Source organism: Alligator mississippiensis, chromosome 2, assembly GCF_030867095.1.
Source record: "Alligator mississippiensis isolate rAllMis1 chromosome 2, rAllMis1, whole genome shotgun sequence".
Lineage (NCBI taxonomy): Eukaryota > Metazoa > Chordata > Crocodylia > Alligatoridae > Alligator > Alligator mississippiensis.
In genome coordinates this window covers 211,796,583-211,813,600 of record NC_081825.1, presented here as the reverse complement: position 1 = coordinate 211,813,600, position 17,018 = coordinate 211,796,583, and positions in this window count along the sequence as shown.

The window sequence follows — 17,018 nt, the reverse complement described above, 5'->3', positions numbered from 1 at the left end:
CTGCTACATATATCTCAAATTTGAGATATATTTCTTTGGATTTCATGCATTGTAATAAATATAATTAATTACCTCTAAGTCTTTAAATCAAGGGTGATTTCAAGCAAAAGTTGCTTTACAATTTGGGTCACTTTCCCTTCTTATGTGCACAGTTCCCTTCTTATGTGCACTTTCCCTTCTTGTGTGCAGAAACAAAACCTTTTCTTTCCTGGGGCAAAAAAAAAAAAAAAAAAGAATGAATTTTCTTGCAAACAAAAATAATAATTTGTGTCACTTTTGAAATGAAGCAAAACAGTAATTTTACAAATGAGCAATAGCACAAGCATTGTTGCTTTTCCAAATTGGAGACAGATTGCAAGTTTGCATCACTGCAAACTTATAGCAGTGATGAAACATTGCAGCAATTAAGATGGTTAGTTGCTTATTCTGTTATAAAGGATGACTTTGTTTAATTTGTTTACATCTCTTTAAGGCTGTTTTAGTACCATGCTTCTGCTCTGGTAATCCTGTGTAATGGAGAGCCTGATTTTTCTGAAGTAATATATTTATAGCTCAGCTGTATCAAACAGTAATGCATTGCTTATTTTGGATTCACAGCAGTGCTCATAGATCCCTTGTGACTAATTGTGCATTCAGGCAGGTTTTCTAGCCCGCCTTCCTCTGCACAGCCCCCATGAATCCTTAATTCCATTGTAGCTTGGCGGTGCCAAAGTCACTTTTCATCAGCATGCCTACTCAGCTGAATCCTGGTAACCTCCACAGTGCAAAATATCAAAATATATTTCCAAGATTGATTGTTCTGCAAGTCATGAGCTACAGTAAAAGAAGGCCAAGTTTCACTAAAACACATTGTCCTTTTAAAAGGATTTCCCAAAGTGTGTTCTCCTTTTGTCATAGTAAAGTACTTGGAAGTATAGCTGGTCAAAATTATTTTTAGTAAAAATGAAAAAAAAAAGGGCAGTTTAGGGGGGAAAAAACTGATAATTTCTTCATTTTTCATTTCTGAAAATTCACTGAAATTGTAATACAAATTATCTCCTTTTAAATTCCTCTCTTTCCTTCATTTTTCAGTATTTCTATCTAGTCTTCCTCATATCAGATTGCCATTTCTACTCTTGTTGCTTGGATATCATCATCTTCAGCTGCCACTGCCAAAGCTTTTTTCCTTGTATTCAGTTCCACCTTTTCTCTTTTTCTATTTTTTTTCCTGTTCTGTTTCTTCACTTATGTTCAAATCGAAATGAGTTTCCTTTTCCCCTGTGTTCAGCCAGTCTTTATTGTTGGGTTGGTTAGAGAAGTGGAGGTGACAGATTATGGTGTGGAAAAGAGGTAAAGGAGATGCCATTTCTTATGGGTTAGTTTAGTCACAAGATATTTTCCCTCAAAACTAGGAATTTTAAAAATGAAAATATTGTGGTTAAATCTTAAAAATTGCTCTTTTGAAGTTATTCATTTTTGACGTAAAATACTTTTATTAAAAATTCCACAGATTTTTTTTAAACAATATTTTTTACTTGCTGTACCTGTAAACTCTTGTTTATAACAAATAGTAACAACCACAGTTAAGCAATTCCTGTGCCATAAATAATCCTATTGCATGGGGCGGGGGGAGCATATTCTCCAGTGGTGAATACAGATTTTATAATTGCTTCTGGTGGTGATTTGTCCATTGACCTTAGCATAAAATTTGCCTGTGTAATATCAAAAAACTAACAACAATAAGAACAACAAAACCTACTACCTGGGGAAATCAGTATAGCCAAGCAAAAAAAAAAATCTGTTAGTGTAAGACTGGTGTGCTGCACACACTCTCTTGCCTGCCTCCTCACAAAAATGTTTGTAGCATCAGGCAGTCATGAGACAATGGTAAGTCATCATCTAACAAGCTGCTATCTTTTAGCCTTGAACAAGGAACTTGATTAGAGTAAGGAAAAATATCCATTCTGAAGATTTTTTCATTCTTTTAAACTAGCACAGATGCTGCCTAGAGCTTTCTCTCTCCTTCAAGGTTTCCTGTGGCAGTTTTAAATATCCCATATGAGCTCTTATTGTAAAACATGTTGTAATTGTTAAATTCACAGGCGAGGAAAATCATTTTTTGTTAGGTCTTTTTGAAACAACGATCCTGGGAAACTGGAAAAATGCATCTAAATTATTCTTTACTTAGTGATTTAATAAAATCATTGCAATATATAATTATAAATATTATGTCCTTTCCCCTCCCCCCCACATGTAAGATAAGCAATAACATGGATTAATCAAACCTAAAGGAAAGAAGGTTATATATTTGTCCTGAAATTCATTTTGGCCCCAGGAATACTGGCATTGCCCTTGTCCTCTTCAGTATTTTTCTATTACCTATAAAAGTTTACTGTTGTTGTTTTAATTATTGATAAACTATAAATAGTTTATCAATAAATGAGAAGTGTCATGCTATATAATTATTCACTATTCTCCAGGTTAAAATGAAAACAAATCCCAACATCTTGCCTATGCAATATTTTTATTTCCATTCCCTGTTTAGATATTTTTATCATAGCTGCAGATTGTAAGTTGTTTTTTGGATCTGGAGCAGTGAACCCTAAATACATGGCCTGACCAGATGGGTACATGACTATAGCAAAATAAATAATTCAAGATAAATGAGGCTTCAGAGTCTCTGCAGGAAGTGAGTGACAGATCTGATGCTCAGCGCATTAACATGACACATATTCAAAGGGCTTGAAATTTATGTGTACTGTTAACATTGCACACATGTGCACAAGACACATGCAATTTCTTAATCAGCCCTGGCTCTATTTTGATATACCAGCTCCAGGTCAGAAGGGGTGACTGATTCCAATCAATATCCAGTTGTTAGAGTAACAGCCATGTCCGTTCTGGATGGCTGAGTGGGTGAAAACATGTTTGTTCTACTTAATGTGACACAGTCCTGTCAAATTAACAACCAGGATGGCAGGAGCAGGCTTGCTTAATGGGTTGAAACCAGTTCCACAGAGAATTTATTATCAACACTCGACCAATAGATTTGAAACCTCATTACTAAAGGTTTATTTGTAGATAATAACTAAGGGTACACTTACACGAGGTTTGTCTGATTTTAAAGATACAGTATGCTATACTGCTTAGTAAACAGCTAATCTTTAAATTGACATAACCCTAAGATAACAGACTATAGAGAGAAGTAGAGTTATTTCTCAACCTCCTGTTGATGAAACACAGTGGATATGATCTTAGTGTGCAAAAGTAAACAATGAAAACATTCTTAAAAATCTTTCCTCTAAGCCTATGCTGACTCCTCAGTAAGACTTCATGATATACAAAGATACTGGCTCATCACACAAGAGTCCTACGCAGGATTTGAACGATGACCTTTGCAGCCACAGCCACAGACCTTAACCACTTGGAATAAATGAGTAATTAGTAAGAGTTTCAGGCTGTTTGTCTCTGTTTAGACTAGCTGCTTTTCCAAGGGGCTGCACATTTGCTAAGTAGTGGAAATTTGGGAATCCACGTTGCTAGGTTCTATTTCTAGCTCTGAAGGAAAGTAAGGTCTAGTAAGGTTGTAGGCAACATAACCAAGCACAGAGATTGACACATTCATTCAGAAAGATATTGTATTCAAGATGACAAGCCTTGTCTTGGCTTAACTTTGTCTTCTTACTCATATTCCCAGATTTTTGAGAAATGACTCCATATGTCTACTGTATGTCAGTTCCATTGGATATAGTATGCAACATTATTTGCCTGCCTCCTAAAATAAGGATAATAAAGCATTATATAGTAATTAAAACCATATATTTTGCACATAATTATTCCTACTAGGTAAGAAAAAGAATTGAGGCTTGAATTCATGATGATGATGTCCTGTCTCTCAAGGCCTTCCCCTCTCTTCGTATGAAGAAGGGTTTTCTGGAGTGACAGCAGGGTATCAGAATTCAGTCCATGGAGACCTCAGCATTGCTAGAATGCCCAGAAATGTTAGTATCGAGTCTGTAACCAGCTCCAATGAGCATATGCAAGGGATATTTTTCAAAGATTTATAACGCAATTCTTGATTGATTTCAACTGAAGAACATACCTCTCTAAAACTTTACAAGGTCATGCTTCTACCTTCGGAGAGGCTGGAACTCTTCAGAATTTGGTAGGAAAAAATATTAATATGTTTGTTTTCCCTTGACCATGTTTGCAGAAGTGACTAAGCCATTTTGCTACTTCTAGAAGAGCTCAGTTCAAAGTAACAATTATTCCAACTGGTTAAAGGTTAAATAAATAATAAGCAATTGAGAATGGCTTATAATGGAGAATGTTAGGCAACCTTAGCTGTAGGTGTCACTGCTAGCTTCAGCTGTAATTAAAGAAGAACAAAGTTTTTCTTTGCAAACTATTTTTCAACAGAAAATTCCATTTAACATTTTTTAATTTTTAATTTTATTTATTTATTCATTTAGTTATTTTTCTTTTTACAAGATAATTTAGTGGTTTCACTGAAAAAAAGGAATGTCCAGGAAACTAAACTATTTTGGCCACAGACTATAAAACATTTTTATTATGAAATGCTTCTACCAGATCTTATGAAAATTAGAGTTTAGGTGCCTCATGTCCCTATCCTCTTCTGAATGAGAGAGGGGAGAGAGAGAGAGAGAGGTGGATATATCCCAGAATAAAAAAATATACTGTTACATTGGGCCCCCACCCCAAAGTGCAGGGACTTGTCCCTGGATTCTTCATATCTTAGGTAAGTTCCGTTTGACAAGTCTTTCTTTCTTTCTCTTGAGTATGGAAAAACTATAAAGGTTTTATTTTTTTTCTGATATAGGATAGGTAAAATGTTGAAATCTCAAAGTTTTGTGCATGGAAAAACAATTTTTCATTTACCTCTGATTGAACTGTGGGTTTCAGCCAAAGCATTTTTGCCAAAACACAATTTTTAACAGTTAAAATATTATCTAGAGAGCTTTATATCTTCAGATATTGAATGAAATATTAACTGTGGTAAATTACTAGGTGTAAATAATACTCATTTAGAAAACTAAATGAATTAATTTAACAGATCACGGAACTAGGGCAGAAAACATTTATTTGATTCTTTTCTGAGATTTTTTTCAAACCAAGTTCTCTGTTCTTCATAAATCCCACTTTCATCATAGATTTTTGCCAGAGCCCGTTGATACAGCTGAATATCATTTATTTCAATTTAGGTTTTTGTTGGAAATTTTTCACAAAGTATGTTGTCTCCTCTTCAGCTGATATGCACTTGATACTCCCGCTTACTTTTAAATAAATGATTTTTAAATAAATAATAATAAAAAAATCAAATAGGAGGAAAATACCCTAAAATCATTTGTCTAGGTTTCAACTTGCATTTGTGATCATCTGAATGTAGTCAGAGGTCCATCTTTGTATTTTTTCGAAATAGCTTCTTCAACTGATGTTTCACCCATACCTAAAAATGTACGGATTTATAAAGCTGATGCCACTTTCCTTGCTCATCCAAACTCACCACTGAGAGGATGAAGATAGTTCAGGACTATGTTTGCATGAAATCCTGACAGACTTGAACTTGATTTAAAGTTCTTTATGGACTTCAATGAAGAAAGGATTTCATGCTTATTTTCTGTTTCTTGTTGTGACTGCCCAAAACACAGCTGGTTTCCTATGCATTCCTTTTCCAAAGATAACCTGGATCATACTAGCAGCTGGTAATAAAATTCTGCTTTAAATAACCTTAGGATGAAACTGACAACTGCAAATATCTTAGTTAATATAAGCAACAACAGAAATATACTATTCAATACATCTCAATCTTATGGCAACTTCCAGTGTGTTCTAAAGAAAGAGACTGGAAAGAAAAATTAACTTTATAATTAGCTAAGTGGGATTTCTGACTTTAGGTATGGGCCTCAGGGAAGACAAGCCAAAAAATAATCTTGTTTTCTCTGTCTGTTAGATCTGCTACCATGGGACAAGTGCCATTTAAATAACCCCAGCCAAACAGTTTTTAAGGAGTAAATACAGATTTGGATACTTTGCCCTGTTAGTAAATCTTCCCCCAATATCAAAACAAATAAGTTATTATAAGAAATAATACAATAATATTAGTCTCCCTTTTATTTTAAAACAAAGGGACACAGAGAAAGGAAAACGTATGGGAAAAAGTTTAAGGAAGAAGGGAAAACACCAAGTTCAATAAAGCTAAACAATAAGGACAGGCCAGGGGCTTTCTGAACTCTTACTGCAGCCTTCATGAAATACTGGTATTCTGTAGTTTTCTACTATATCCAAAAGATCAAAATATTGAGCACAAGGACATCATTAAAAATATGGTGGAACAAGAAGAAAACTTATTTGTAAAAAGATCGTTGGCACAAGCCTCAAGCTAAGTTATTTAAGATAGCAATACCCCCTCAAACATTTTGGAAACAGATGTAAAGTGAATTTCAATTAGATTTTATACACTAAAGAGCTGACACTGAATCTTTTCGTTATGATGAATCATACTAGAATGGCCTAGTTATTTGTTCTTTGGGACATGTTTTTGTAGGCTTGCTTCCCCTGTTGGCTGCTTCACATCAAAATAAGGTTATAAATAAGACAGCTGTTCATTAAGTGCAAAGAACACAGGTGCATACCAGTTTTACCAATCGCAAAGGACAACATTCTGGCCTGTAGCATGTAGATGCATTGAATGGGGACTGTTTCTGTAAAAGAGGGTACTAGGAAAATTGGCCACATCTGAAACAGCTCTGCAGCGACTGAGCAAAGCACGAGTGTAGTAGTGCTTTATCTTAGGACACTTCTACAAGGGTCTCTCTGGCTGTGTGTAGGCAAAATGAAAGGCATTAATTCCAGCTGCTGTAGGAAATTCGGTGGTGTAATGTGCCTTAAATAACTTGGGGCACAATATGCCTTAAATGACTAGGGACTTGGCTGCCCCTACAGCCACAGAGTGAAGCGCTGGGTTCTGTGCAGCTCCATGGCTCTGCAGGAAGCCCTGTAGGCAGCCTGGCAGCAGCCTGGGAAAGCAGCTCCACCCAAGAAATGTGGCAAGCCTGATCTTATTTTTTTCTCATCCATGGAGCCTGTCTGCCTGCCTGAGCTGTTCCGGGGCCTGGTGCTTCCCTCTACGGCTGCAGTACCCACCAGGACCGCCCAAGCCGGGTGCCTGCTGGTGGAGGCTGCAGCTGCCATGGAGGGAAACACTAGCCCCTCCCCACCCCCCCACAGCCCAGGGACTGCTTCACCCGCCAGAAGCTCACCCTCCCCTCCCTGTCGTGGAGGCAGGTAAGTCAGTGGGGTGTACGCATGACATGGGGGTTTAATCAGTCCTAAGTTGAAGTGGTGTTTTTTAAAACCCACCGCTTCTATTTAGGGCCCCCATTTCATCTACACACGCCCTTTGTGCTTTGGGGATAAAAGAGTCCATAGAAGCTACAGACTTATACTCTGAATTACAAAATCATTTGAACTGGTTTCCTGAAAAACTTTTCTGCCTTACAAATGGATCTTCTCCTTCAATGCAAAAAAAAAAAAAGTAAGGTTGTAGTTAGGCTATAGGAAAACATGGATTATTTCCCTCTCCAAAACAAAGCAAAGCCCCTACCAACACCTTAGTGATATTCCTCAGAGGAGGAGAAGGTAAGAGTAGAGAACCAGCTTTAGGCAAGAAAAATCCTTTGTGTTTTCTTCTTTTCTTCAGAAAAAATAGCAATCTGTTCACAAGGCTTCCTTAAGTAAAGTCAGCTTTAGAAATCACTTTCTTTGACCAAAGAAACTTAAAGCAAAGTTTGTAAGCAAGCTGCTAGACAATACGAAGTCTCATTGGAGTCCCTCTTGTCTTCTGTTCAAACCAAGGACTCTTCAGACAGTCACAGATAGACATAACAAACGTATTCATGGTACATTTCCATTATGCACTACAACTAGGTCAGGGAGATTAATTGGCATCTTGGTTTTCTGGAAGAACTAAAAAAAAATAAAAAAGAGGTTTTTCAGGTCAACCTAGAATGAAAAAATAATTGGAGTCTTCTTGTAAAATGCAAAGTTGGAAAAAAAAAATGGTTTAGATTAAATTATCCTAGTTTCAAAGTTGATAGGGTTGGAAGGGACCTGAGCAGATCATCAAGTCTGACCCCCTGCCATGGACAGGAAAAAATGCTGGGGTCAAATGACCCCAGCAAGGTGATTATCTAGCCTCCTTTTGAAGACCCCCAGGATAGGGGCAAGCACCACTTCCCTTGGAAGTTGGTTTCAGATCCTAGCTGCCCTGACTGTAAAGTAGTGTTTCCTGATGTCCAGCCTGAATCTACTCTCAGTCAACTTATGGCCGTTATTCCTAGTTACTCCTGGTAGTGCTCGGGGGAACAGGGTCTCTCCTGTTCCCCGCTGGTCCCCCTTGGTAAGTTTATAGATGGCTACCAGATCCCCTCTCAGTCTTCTCTTGTGGAGGCTGAACAGGTTCAAGTCCCGTAGCCTCTCCTCATAGGGCCTGCTCTGCTGCCCCCTGATCATGTGAGTGGCCCTCCTTTGGACCCTCTCGATGCTGTCCACATCCCTCCTGAATTGCAGTGCTCAGAACTGGAGACAGTACTCCAATTGTGGCCTGACCAGTGTCGCATAGAGGGGGAGGATCACCTCCTTGGACTTGCTTGTGATGCACCTGTAGATGCATGATGAGGTGTGGTTGGCCTTCCTGACCGTGTCCTCATACTGGCGGCTCATGTTCATCTTGGAATCAATAATGTGCCCACTTCTCCCCACATCTTAGTGTCATCTGCGAACTTGAACAAGGTGCTTTTCACCCACTTGTCCAAGTGGCTGATGAAGATGTTGAACAGTGCAGACCTGAGGACCGAGCCCTGGGGAACCCCACTGCCCACATCCCTCCAGGTCAAAAATGACTCGTCCACCACCACTCTCTGGGTGCAGTCCTACAGCCAATATGCAACCCATCTGACTGTGTAGGCATCGACATAAAAAAAAATGCCGTTTTGTTTGACACCAAAATGGAATATTTTGTTTACTTTTCAGGTGGGGTTAACTTTAAAAAAATTAAATTTAAGTAAATTTAGTGGCTAAAATCATAAATGGGAAAAATTAAAATGTTTCATTTAGAAAAAGCAAAGTCAAAATGCTTTGACTTTTTAAAGTTTTTCTGAACTTTTGGCTGAAACACTCTGGCAAGTTCACTGTGAATTAACACACAGTTTTGTTTTATCTGAATCTGTATTTTTGGACAAAAAAGACTAAAAAATGTCATCCATGGTTCAACCTCCATTATATCACAATACATAATTAATATGTTTAATAAGATGTGCGTTACCTGGAGAGGTAGTAATTTATAGATTGTAAGGGGCTGGAAGGGACCTTGCAAGATCATTGGTTCCAGCCCCCCTGCATTAGGCAGGAAAGACAACTGGGGTTAGGTGACTCCAGCAAGGCAACCGTCCAATTTCTTTCTGAAGATTTCCAGGTAGGTGATTGCACCACCTCTGGAGGGAATTTATTCCACAGTCTGGACACCCCAACTGTGAAGAAGTTTTTCCTAGTGTTAAGCCTGAAACAGTTTTTCAGGAGTTTGTGGCCATTACTCCTGGTTTTCCTTGCAGGGGTGACCTGGTAAAGAGTTGTCCATGGAGCCCTTGATGTACTCCCCTGATATATCAGTAAGCTGCTACCAAGTTCCCTTTCAGCCTTCTCTTTTTCAGGCTGAAGAGAGTCCCAGGTCCCTCAGCCTTTCCTTGTATGGCTCGCCTTGCAAGTCTCTGATCATATGGGTGGCTCTTTTTGGACTCTCAAGCTTTTCAATGTCCTTGTTGAAGTGCAGCGCACAGAACTGGACACAGTACTCCAGCTGCAGATTCACCAATACTGAGTAAAGCAGAAAAATCACTTCCTTGGTTTTGCTTGAGATGCATCAGTTGATGCATGCCAGAGTATTGTTTGCCCTGCTGGCTACAGCATCACACTGATGGCTCATGTTCATTAGGGGTGTGCAAGGTGAGTCCTATTCGATTCAGATTCAGCCTGAATCATGGACAGTGATTCAATTCATTGATTTGGATCACTGTCCCTGATTAGATGCAACTGAATCTGAAGATTCGATGCTGATTCAGAGAATCAGTGATTTGGACACAGACACAGCTTTAAAAGTTTTTTATACATACCTTGAGGTAGCAGAGATGGCTCATGATTGCTGTGAAGCTGGGGCACATGGAGCTTCCTACAGGAGAGTGGGGGCACCCTCCATATGCTTGGCAGCAAACCCAGAAGTGGACTGGAAGGACTTCTGGTCCACTTCTGGGTCTACCGGGGAGCACACTGGGAGCTCCCCTGCCCCCCCCCGATGCCTCTCCTGGCTCAGTGATTGGCCATAGGAGGACCCTGGGTTACCCCCCCAGACCCAGGAAGCACCAGTCGCCGAGCCGGGGGGGCTGCCCCCCGTGCACTTCCCAGTGGACTCAGAAGTGGACCAGAAGTGCTTCTGGTCCACTTCTGGGTCTGCTGCCGAGCATGCTGGGGATCCCCCCATGCTTCTGTAGAACACTCCATGCACCCCAGCATCACAGCGATCATGCACCCCTGCTACCTAGAGGTATGTAGAAAAAACATTTAAAGCTGTCTCTATCCATGAATCTCTGAATCTTTCTTAGTCAATTTGGAGGGTTCCGATTTGATTCAGAGAGATTAAAGGGTCCTCTGTTTCAATTCCGATTTGGAGATTCAGCCACTGAATTGAACCAGGGACTGAAGCTTCGCACAGCCCTAATGTTCATACTATGGTCTATTATTACCCCTAGTTCCCTTTCAGTCATGGTGCTTGTCAGCTTGGCACCATCAAGCCTTTAAGTATGTTGGGGATTGTTCATCCTCAGATGGAGCACTTTACACTTTTCAATGTTCAACTTCATCTGATTCTGATCTGCCCAACTTGCCATCCTGACTAGGTCTGCCTGTATCTGCAGCCTATTTTCAAGTTTGACCATGCTCCCCTGCATGTCATTCATGAACTTGGTGTCATGCACGAATTTGGCCAGTGAGCTCTTCACCCTCACAACCAAATCATTGATAAAGATGTTGAATCATGTCTAGGTAGAGAAATAAATAGGCATAACAATCAAATATGTAGTTTCTCATTTTTATATATGCAAGAACCACAGTATACTTCCATTTCAAATTATTTTAAAGCACAATTAAAGAGAAAAAGGCAAGAAAAATCATAAGTAATTCTTCATGAGATATCAAACAGTGCATTTTTTTTGTTACGTTCTAAACCTTAAATGAGTGAAAAATGTCAGCTGCCTATATAAGAAAACAATTCCCATAAATAGAGACCTACTTAATTTGTGATTTTGTAGAAATCACAAAATCAAGCATTGTCTGTGACATCCACGGAAAAAAAAAACCTTACTAAAAATAAAATGCTGTCTCCCTAGTGGGAGGATGGCTGCTGCAGCTCAGCTGCACAGCCCGCAGTGGGTGTGGGGTGGGGGGGAAGCTGCTGGCACGAAGGGGTGCAGCCAAGATGGTGGCCAGCCCTGCCACTCATTGGTGATTGGTTGAGAGGGTTGCCTGTCACACATCCCTCCCCCTTTCCAGGCAGAAAAGAGGAGTGGGGATGCACAACAGACAGCCCTCTCATCCAATCAGTAGTGAGGAGTGGGGCTGCATGATGGACAGCCTGCTTAACCAATCAGCAGTGAGGGGCAGAGCCACCTGGGACCCTCAGCCATTCTGAGGCATGGAGGGAGGCCACCATGATAAGCCAGTGAAAATGCCAGCTGGCCCTGTAATCAACTTGTGAAACTGGTCTCCTGCCTCCTTGAATTCGGTAGTTCCCTACCTATAAATATGACAGTTCAGTGTACAAACGTGAATAATAATTACAGTTACCATACAGCTGCCATACCATACAATATGATGAGTTTGATTGATTTGTATATTCTGATGCTTATAAACACTTATCCTGTTACACTAGGTTTTGACAGCTATATGTGCTAAAAAATGCATCAAAAGACACAAGCTTACTTATTCATAGTCAACACAGCATGCATTACATTGGACACAACTGTTTAGCACAACACCTGTATTAACTATTGATTGGCATTTTCCTTGTTTGAGAATTGCTTGTAGGTCATTCTATATGTCACATGGTTTTCTATGAGTAATTATAACATAAGAACATTGCGAAATATCTTGGATGAGTATACTAACCACTGTCCTCTGGAGAATTTTGCAAAGTCAAATAGATTGTGTGTAAAGAAAGCTAGCATGAAATAAACTTTTTACTTAAAGATGCTCTCTGAGGAGAGACATAACTTTTTGTTGGAACTGACTGGAGATGAGAACATGATGAATGGCAGGCCAGCAACTTATTTTCATTGGAGCTATAAGATTCGTTTCTGCAGGGCAATATAGCTTTACTGAGGTTACGTCCATTCTTGCAAGTCATCTCAGATAATCCTTTCCAAGATGCCTCAGGTGAAATATCTCCTAACTTTTAAAGGGTAATACAAAATTATAACAGAAGTGTATTGCTCTGCTCTTATAGCACAAATTGCTGGGGGAGCTTACGTGTTTGCATCACTGTCACCAGCTATTTAAATTGATTTTGTGGGGAGTACTATGTCTTAATCTGAGGTTTCCTGTGCACACATAGGACACATCCTCATGAGCTGGAACGTGCATTCTCAGGAGACAACTAGCAGCAGCTCATATTTGTGCCTCTGTTAATTGTTCCTGGGGACCACCCCTGCACTTGCACTCTACTGCATGACAGTTTGCCCAGGGGGGATAGGGAAGACTGTGGCCTAAACCTGGGCTGGCTCCACTAGCCTTACCTAAAATCCTGGGGCCTCCCAGGCTACAGCAGCAGTGATCTGGGTGCGTGAAACCTGGCTGACAGCCAAAGCATGGCTCTGGCCAGTCAGGCTCTGGTTTTGGGCGGCACATGCTGCAGCCCTGTGCGCTGCACCACTTTTTTATGGCATAGGTTTTTTGAAACCAGGATTAAGAAGCCCCACTACCCTGCAAATTAGCAGTGCAGTGAATGCCTGCATTATGTGGTGTGTGGAGTTTGCAGTTCCACAGACCTGGATGCACCCATATAGTCCCATTCCCATGTCATTTCTTTTTCTTTTGTAGTTGTGTTTGTGGATATAATTAGCACTGAACAAATAAATCATAGTGAATAATTTACATGACAAACTTAAACAATTAAATTGGTGGAAATCCAAATAGGCATAGGAGTCAGCTTGTGGATAGATCATTGGAGAACTGGGGCAAACCATGTTTCTCTTCTTGAGGACAGATTTGTATATTGACTCATGATTTCAATTTACATACTTATTGCAAGGGGCTTTTGTACTTTGTTGTTTGACCTCAGTTAGCTGAGAGTATTTAACGATTCAATATTTTCCATTTAACTGAAGATAGCTAGTTATGATTTGATGCACTACTCCAATGAATCGTTCCTGTCCCTGAAATGGATGTGTATGACTTTGAAATCCAGACAGAACCTAAAGAATCCAGCATAGCACTGAATTGTTCTACCTTGTGGTCTGCTTGTGTAGACACATCCAGGATAGTTCAGGACGTACTAGCAATGTAGGTGTTGCAACATGGAGCTCAGCACAGGCTGCCAATGCCACTGAGGACCCTGAACAATACTTACATTAGTGCACTGTGATGCAGCTTCACTGCTAGATTGAAAAGGGGATAGCTATACTTATTCAACAGCAGCCAGGGATGATCTCACACTGAGGAAGATTATCAGTTGTCCTTTCAGGGTACTTTTATAAACACCAAGTAACACAATAGCTACAGATAGACATTCAAAAAGCCTGAGCCTGAATTGATTCAATCTTTGCAGGTTAATCTAACCTGGCTAGGCTAAATCAGTTTTGTAACCAGACAGACATCCCAGAAATGCAGGCACATGCTTGCAGTGGCTCAGGCTAGAAGCCAGGGGCCGGGGGGGGAGGCACTAGAGCAGCCCTCCCTTCCTTCCACAGCATGGAGCTGAGGGGGTGTGACCAGGCTCTGGCAGAAGCTCTAATTAGCCCAGCATGGATTTGATAACAGTGTTTATCATTGAATTAAGGAAACAACAAAGGGACATTACCAGCTACTTGTTGATTCTGCCTGTTGATTCAGCATAGACCATAGCCAGGATGTGGTCTGCTAGCTAATACACAGACATCTCCTCAACAAGGCAGAGGGGAGGGGGAATTCCTGCTTAGCAGGGAGTGGTGAGGGGGAGAGGGGAAGCAACCCGCAGTCTTCAGAGTCCAGCTAAGAAGCAAAAAGGAAAGCCCAGCCCTGCTATGGAGCAGAGAGCCCTGCCCAGCCCAGAGAGCATGCTGGGATGCTTGGGGTGTCTGTTTTTTTCTTAGACCAGCAAGAGGTCTGGGACAGACATTGCATAAACTGGTTTGAGCCAAATCAATTAAGTTTGATACTACATCAACCAGGTTGATCTCAAACCAGTTTCAGCCATTCTCAAACTGGCTTATGTGCACCGAACATCTGTTCCATTACAGGTTTAAACCAGTTTCTGATCACTTAAACTGGTTTGTGTGTAATGTCTGTCCCTAGCCAATAAGGCCACAGTGTAGCCAGAATCTGGTCAGTTATATACAATTAACCTGATTGCTCTGTAGCAAATACTGGCAAGACTGTTGTATCTGAAAATCTGTAGGATGCGATCACTGAGATTCATTTCCATAACAGCACTATGCTTGAATGTGCATCTACAGTCTAAGATATGCATCATTTATCAGCAGTTTAACATTTTCTCACAGGTAGAGAGATTTCAAAGCCGTCAGTCTCGAACAACATATCAGTTTCACTGACACATACTAAGCATTATCTGGTGATTTTCTTTTTGGGGGCTTGGGCTGAATCATCTAGCAGGCTCAGTAATCAAAGGGTTCTCAGACATTTATCATATAGGTTTGAATTGTCTTCACATTTAACTACTTCTCTATGACGCAGGGCAGAAACTCTTCCCATTTTTAGGGCATATAATGTATGTGGGACTCGTGATATTTGGTATGATTCAGCTTGTTCGCATATTTTATGTCATCCCTTGTGATTTGCTTATGGAGCTTAGTTTGAACGTGTGAACATCACTAATCTACATCCCATCAGGTTAGAATAGATGACACAATGTTGCTGTAAATTGACTTTAAAAAGAGGTTATGATGATGCTGGGAAAGAGAGGATTAACTGTGCCATAACTCAAACCATCAGAAATCACGCCCTGTGGCATATTAGAAACATGAAAGCATATAGGAGGAGCGTGAATGTTATCACTAGATATTTTTAGGGATGATTACACCTGGAGAGGAGTTGTGGGGGGCAGGGCATATGGTACATGTATCTTCTTCTAGAAGGTCATTCTGTCTTCTGGTGAACAAGATGTGATATAAAATTAAATAAATGAGACTGTTCAATAAAGTCACTATGGACAGGATAGTGCCTTAAATAGGAACACAGTATATGGGGTACTTATTAAGAGCCTCATTACCTCTTGGACAACTAGTGCAGAGACTTAATCAGGCTGTCTAACAGGCTTGTCTTTCCCTTTCTCCTTAATATCTCACAGTGCTGCAGTGGCAGAGAGGAAGAGCACCACAAGTTCATTTCACTGTTCCTTACAGTGGCTAGGACAACACAGATCAAACCATGTTGGGGGTGTGAGGAAAGGAGGGAGAAATTAATTTGAAATAGAAAAATTAAGATCAGGAGACAGGAGGACTCACTAGTAAGGACTGGCCCTAGTTAAGTTTCTCTCAAACATGATGTATCCAATTAATTGGCAAGGGGGGAGACCTGTATAAATCTGGTGATTCATTGTGGTATCACTGGAATGATGTAGCTGTAATGGCCCGGGAAATATGCAGGAGGCAGGGTACTTTATGCCTGAAACCCTGCCTAAATCTCTCTAAACCACGCATTTTGTCTAATAAAGGAATAAAAAAAAAAAACCCTCATTAATCCTTACCTCTTTTTATTTACTATATCATTTTCTATCTCTACTTTTCATTATTAACTAAATAATAATGATAGGTGCTAACAGGTAAGAAACGATATAGTTATGCAACAATATTAGTTAAACAATGACATAGTTATGTAACATAGTTATGCAACATTTATCCCAAAATTGGAATAAAAAATAACTGTAATATGTCAGATGCCATTGAAGGTTGACTATAAGAAACTGACAGAAGCAATGTTACTTTGTGAATAGGACTCAGTGCTGGGACTCAACCAACCAATGTTCTGATCCTGGCATTTCTATTGACTTGCTGCATGTTTTTGGATGAGTCACTTCACTTTTTATACCTCAATTTTCCTGTCTCTAAAATGGAAAAAATGATTTTGTCCCCCTTTGTAGAATGCTGTGAAATCTAAGGGTGAAAGGTATTATTAGTTACTGGTTATTCCCTAGTTAAATAAGGTGTGCTTACTTACTAACAACATAAGATCAGTCATTTTTTAAAATGTGAATTCATTAATATCAAGGTTTTTAGAAGAAAATAAATAGAATGAAATAAACTCATACAGGTTTTAAAGGTCAGTTTTAATTTCAATCCTTCACTTCCTCATTTTTTCCAATTTGCTGCCAGATGCATAGCCATCTCATACAAGAGCAACTCTTTCAATCCTAATTCTTGGGGCATTCAAGCTCTTCATCAATAGTTCATTTTGGAAATTAAATCATTACTTAATTTCACAAATTAACCAGTCAGTTTTTAGGAGCAAGGACCATGTCCTCTTGGACAACAGTCCACAAAATAAAACCCTGTACTGTGTTTAGCCCTTTAAATTTTTTTAATATTCATTTTTTAGCATTCATCCTTTGGGGAAAGTTGCAAAGTAGGTGCCATATTCCCTTTTCTGTAAGCATCCTGGAATAAGTAGAATGGCATCGCATTAGGGAGATGACACCCTCAATCAAACATTCTTAAATAATTCTTGATCAATAGAAAGCTTAAAACAGAAATAAAACTTTG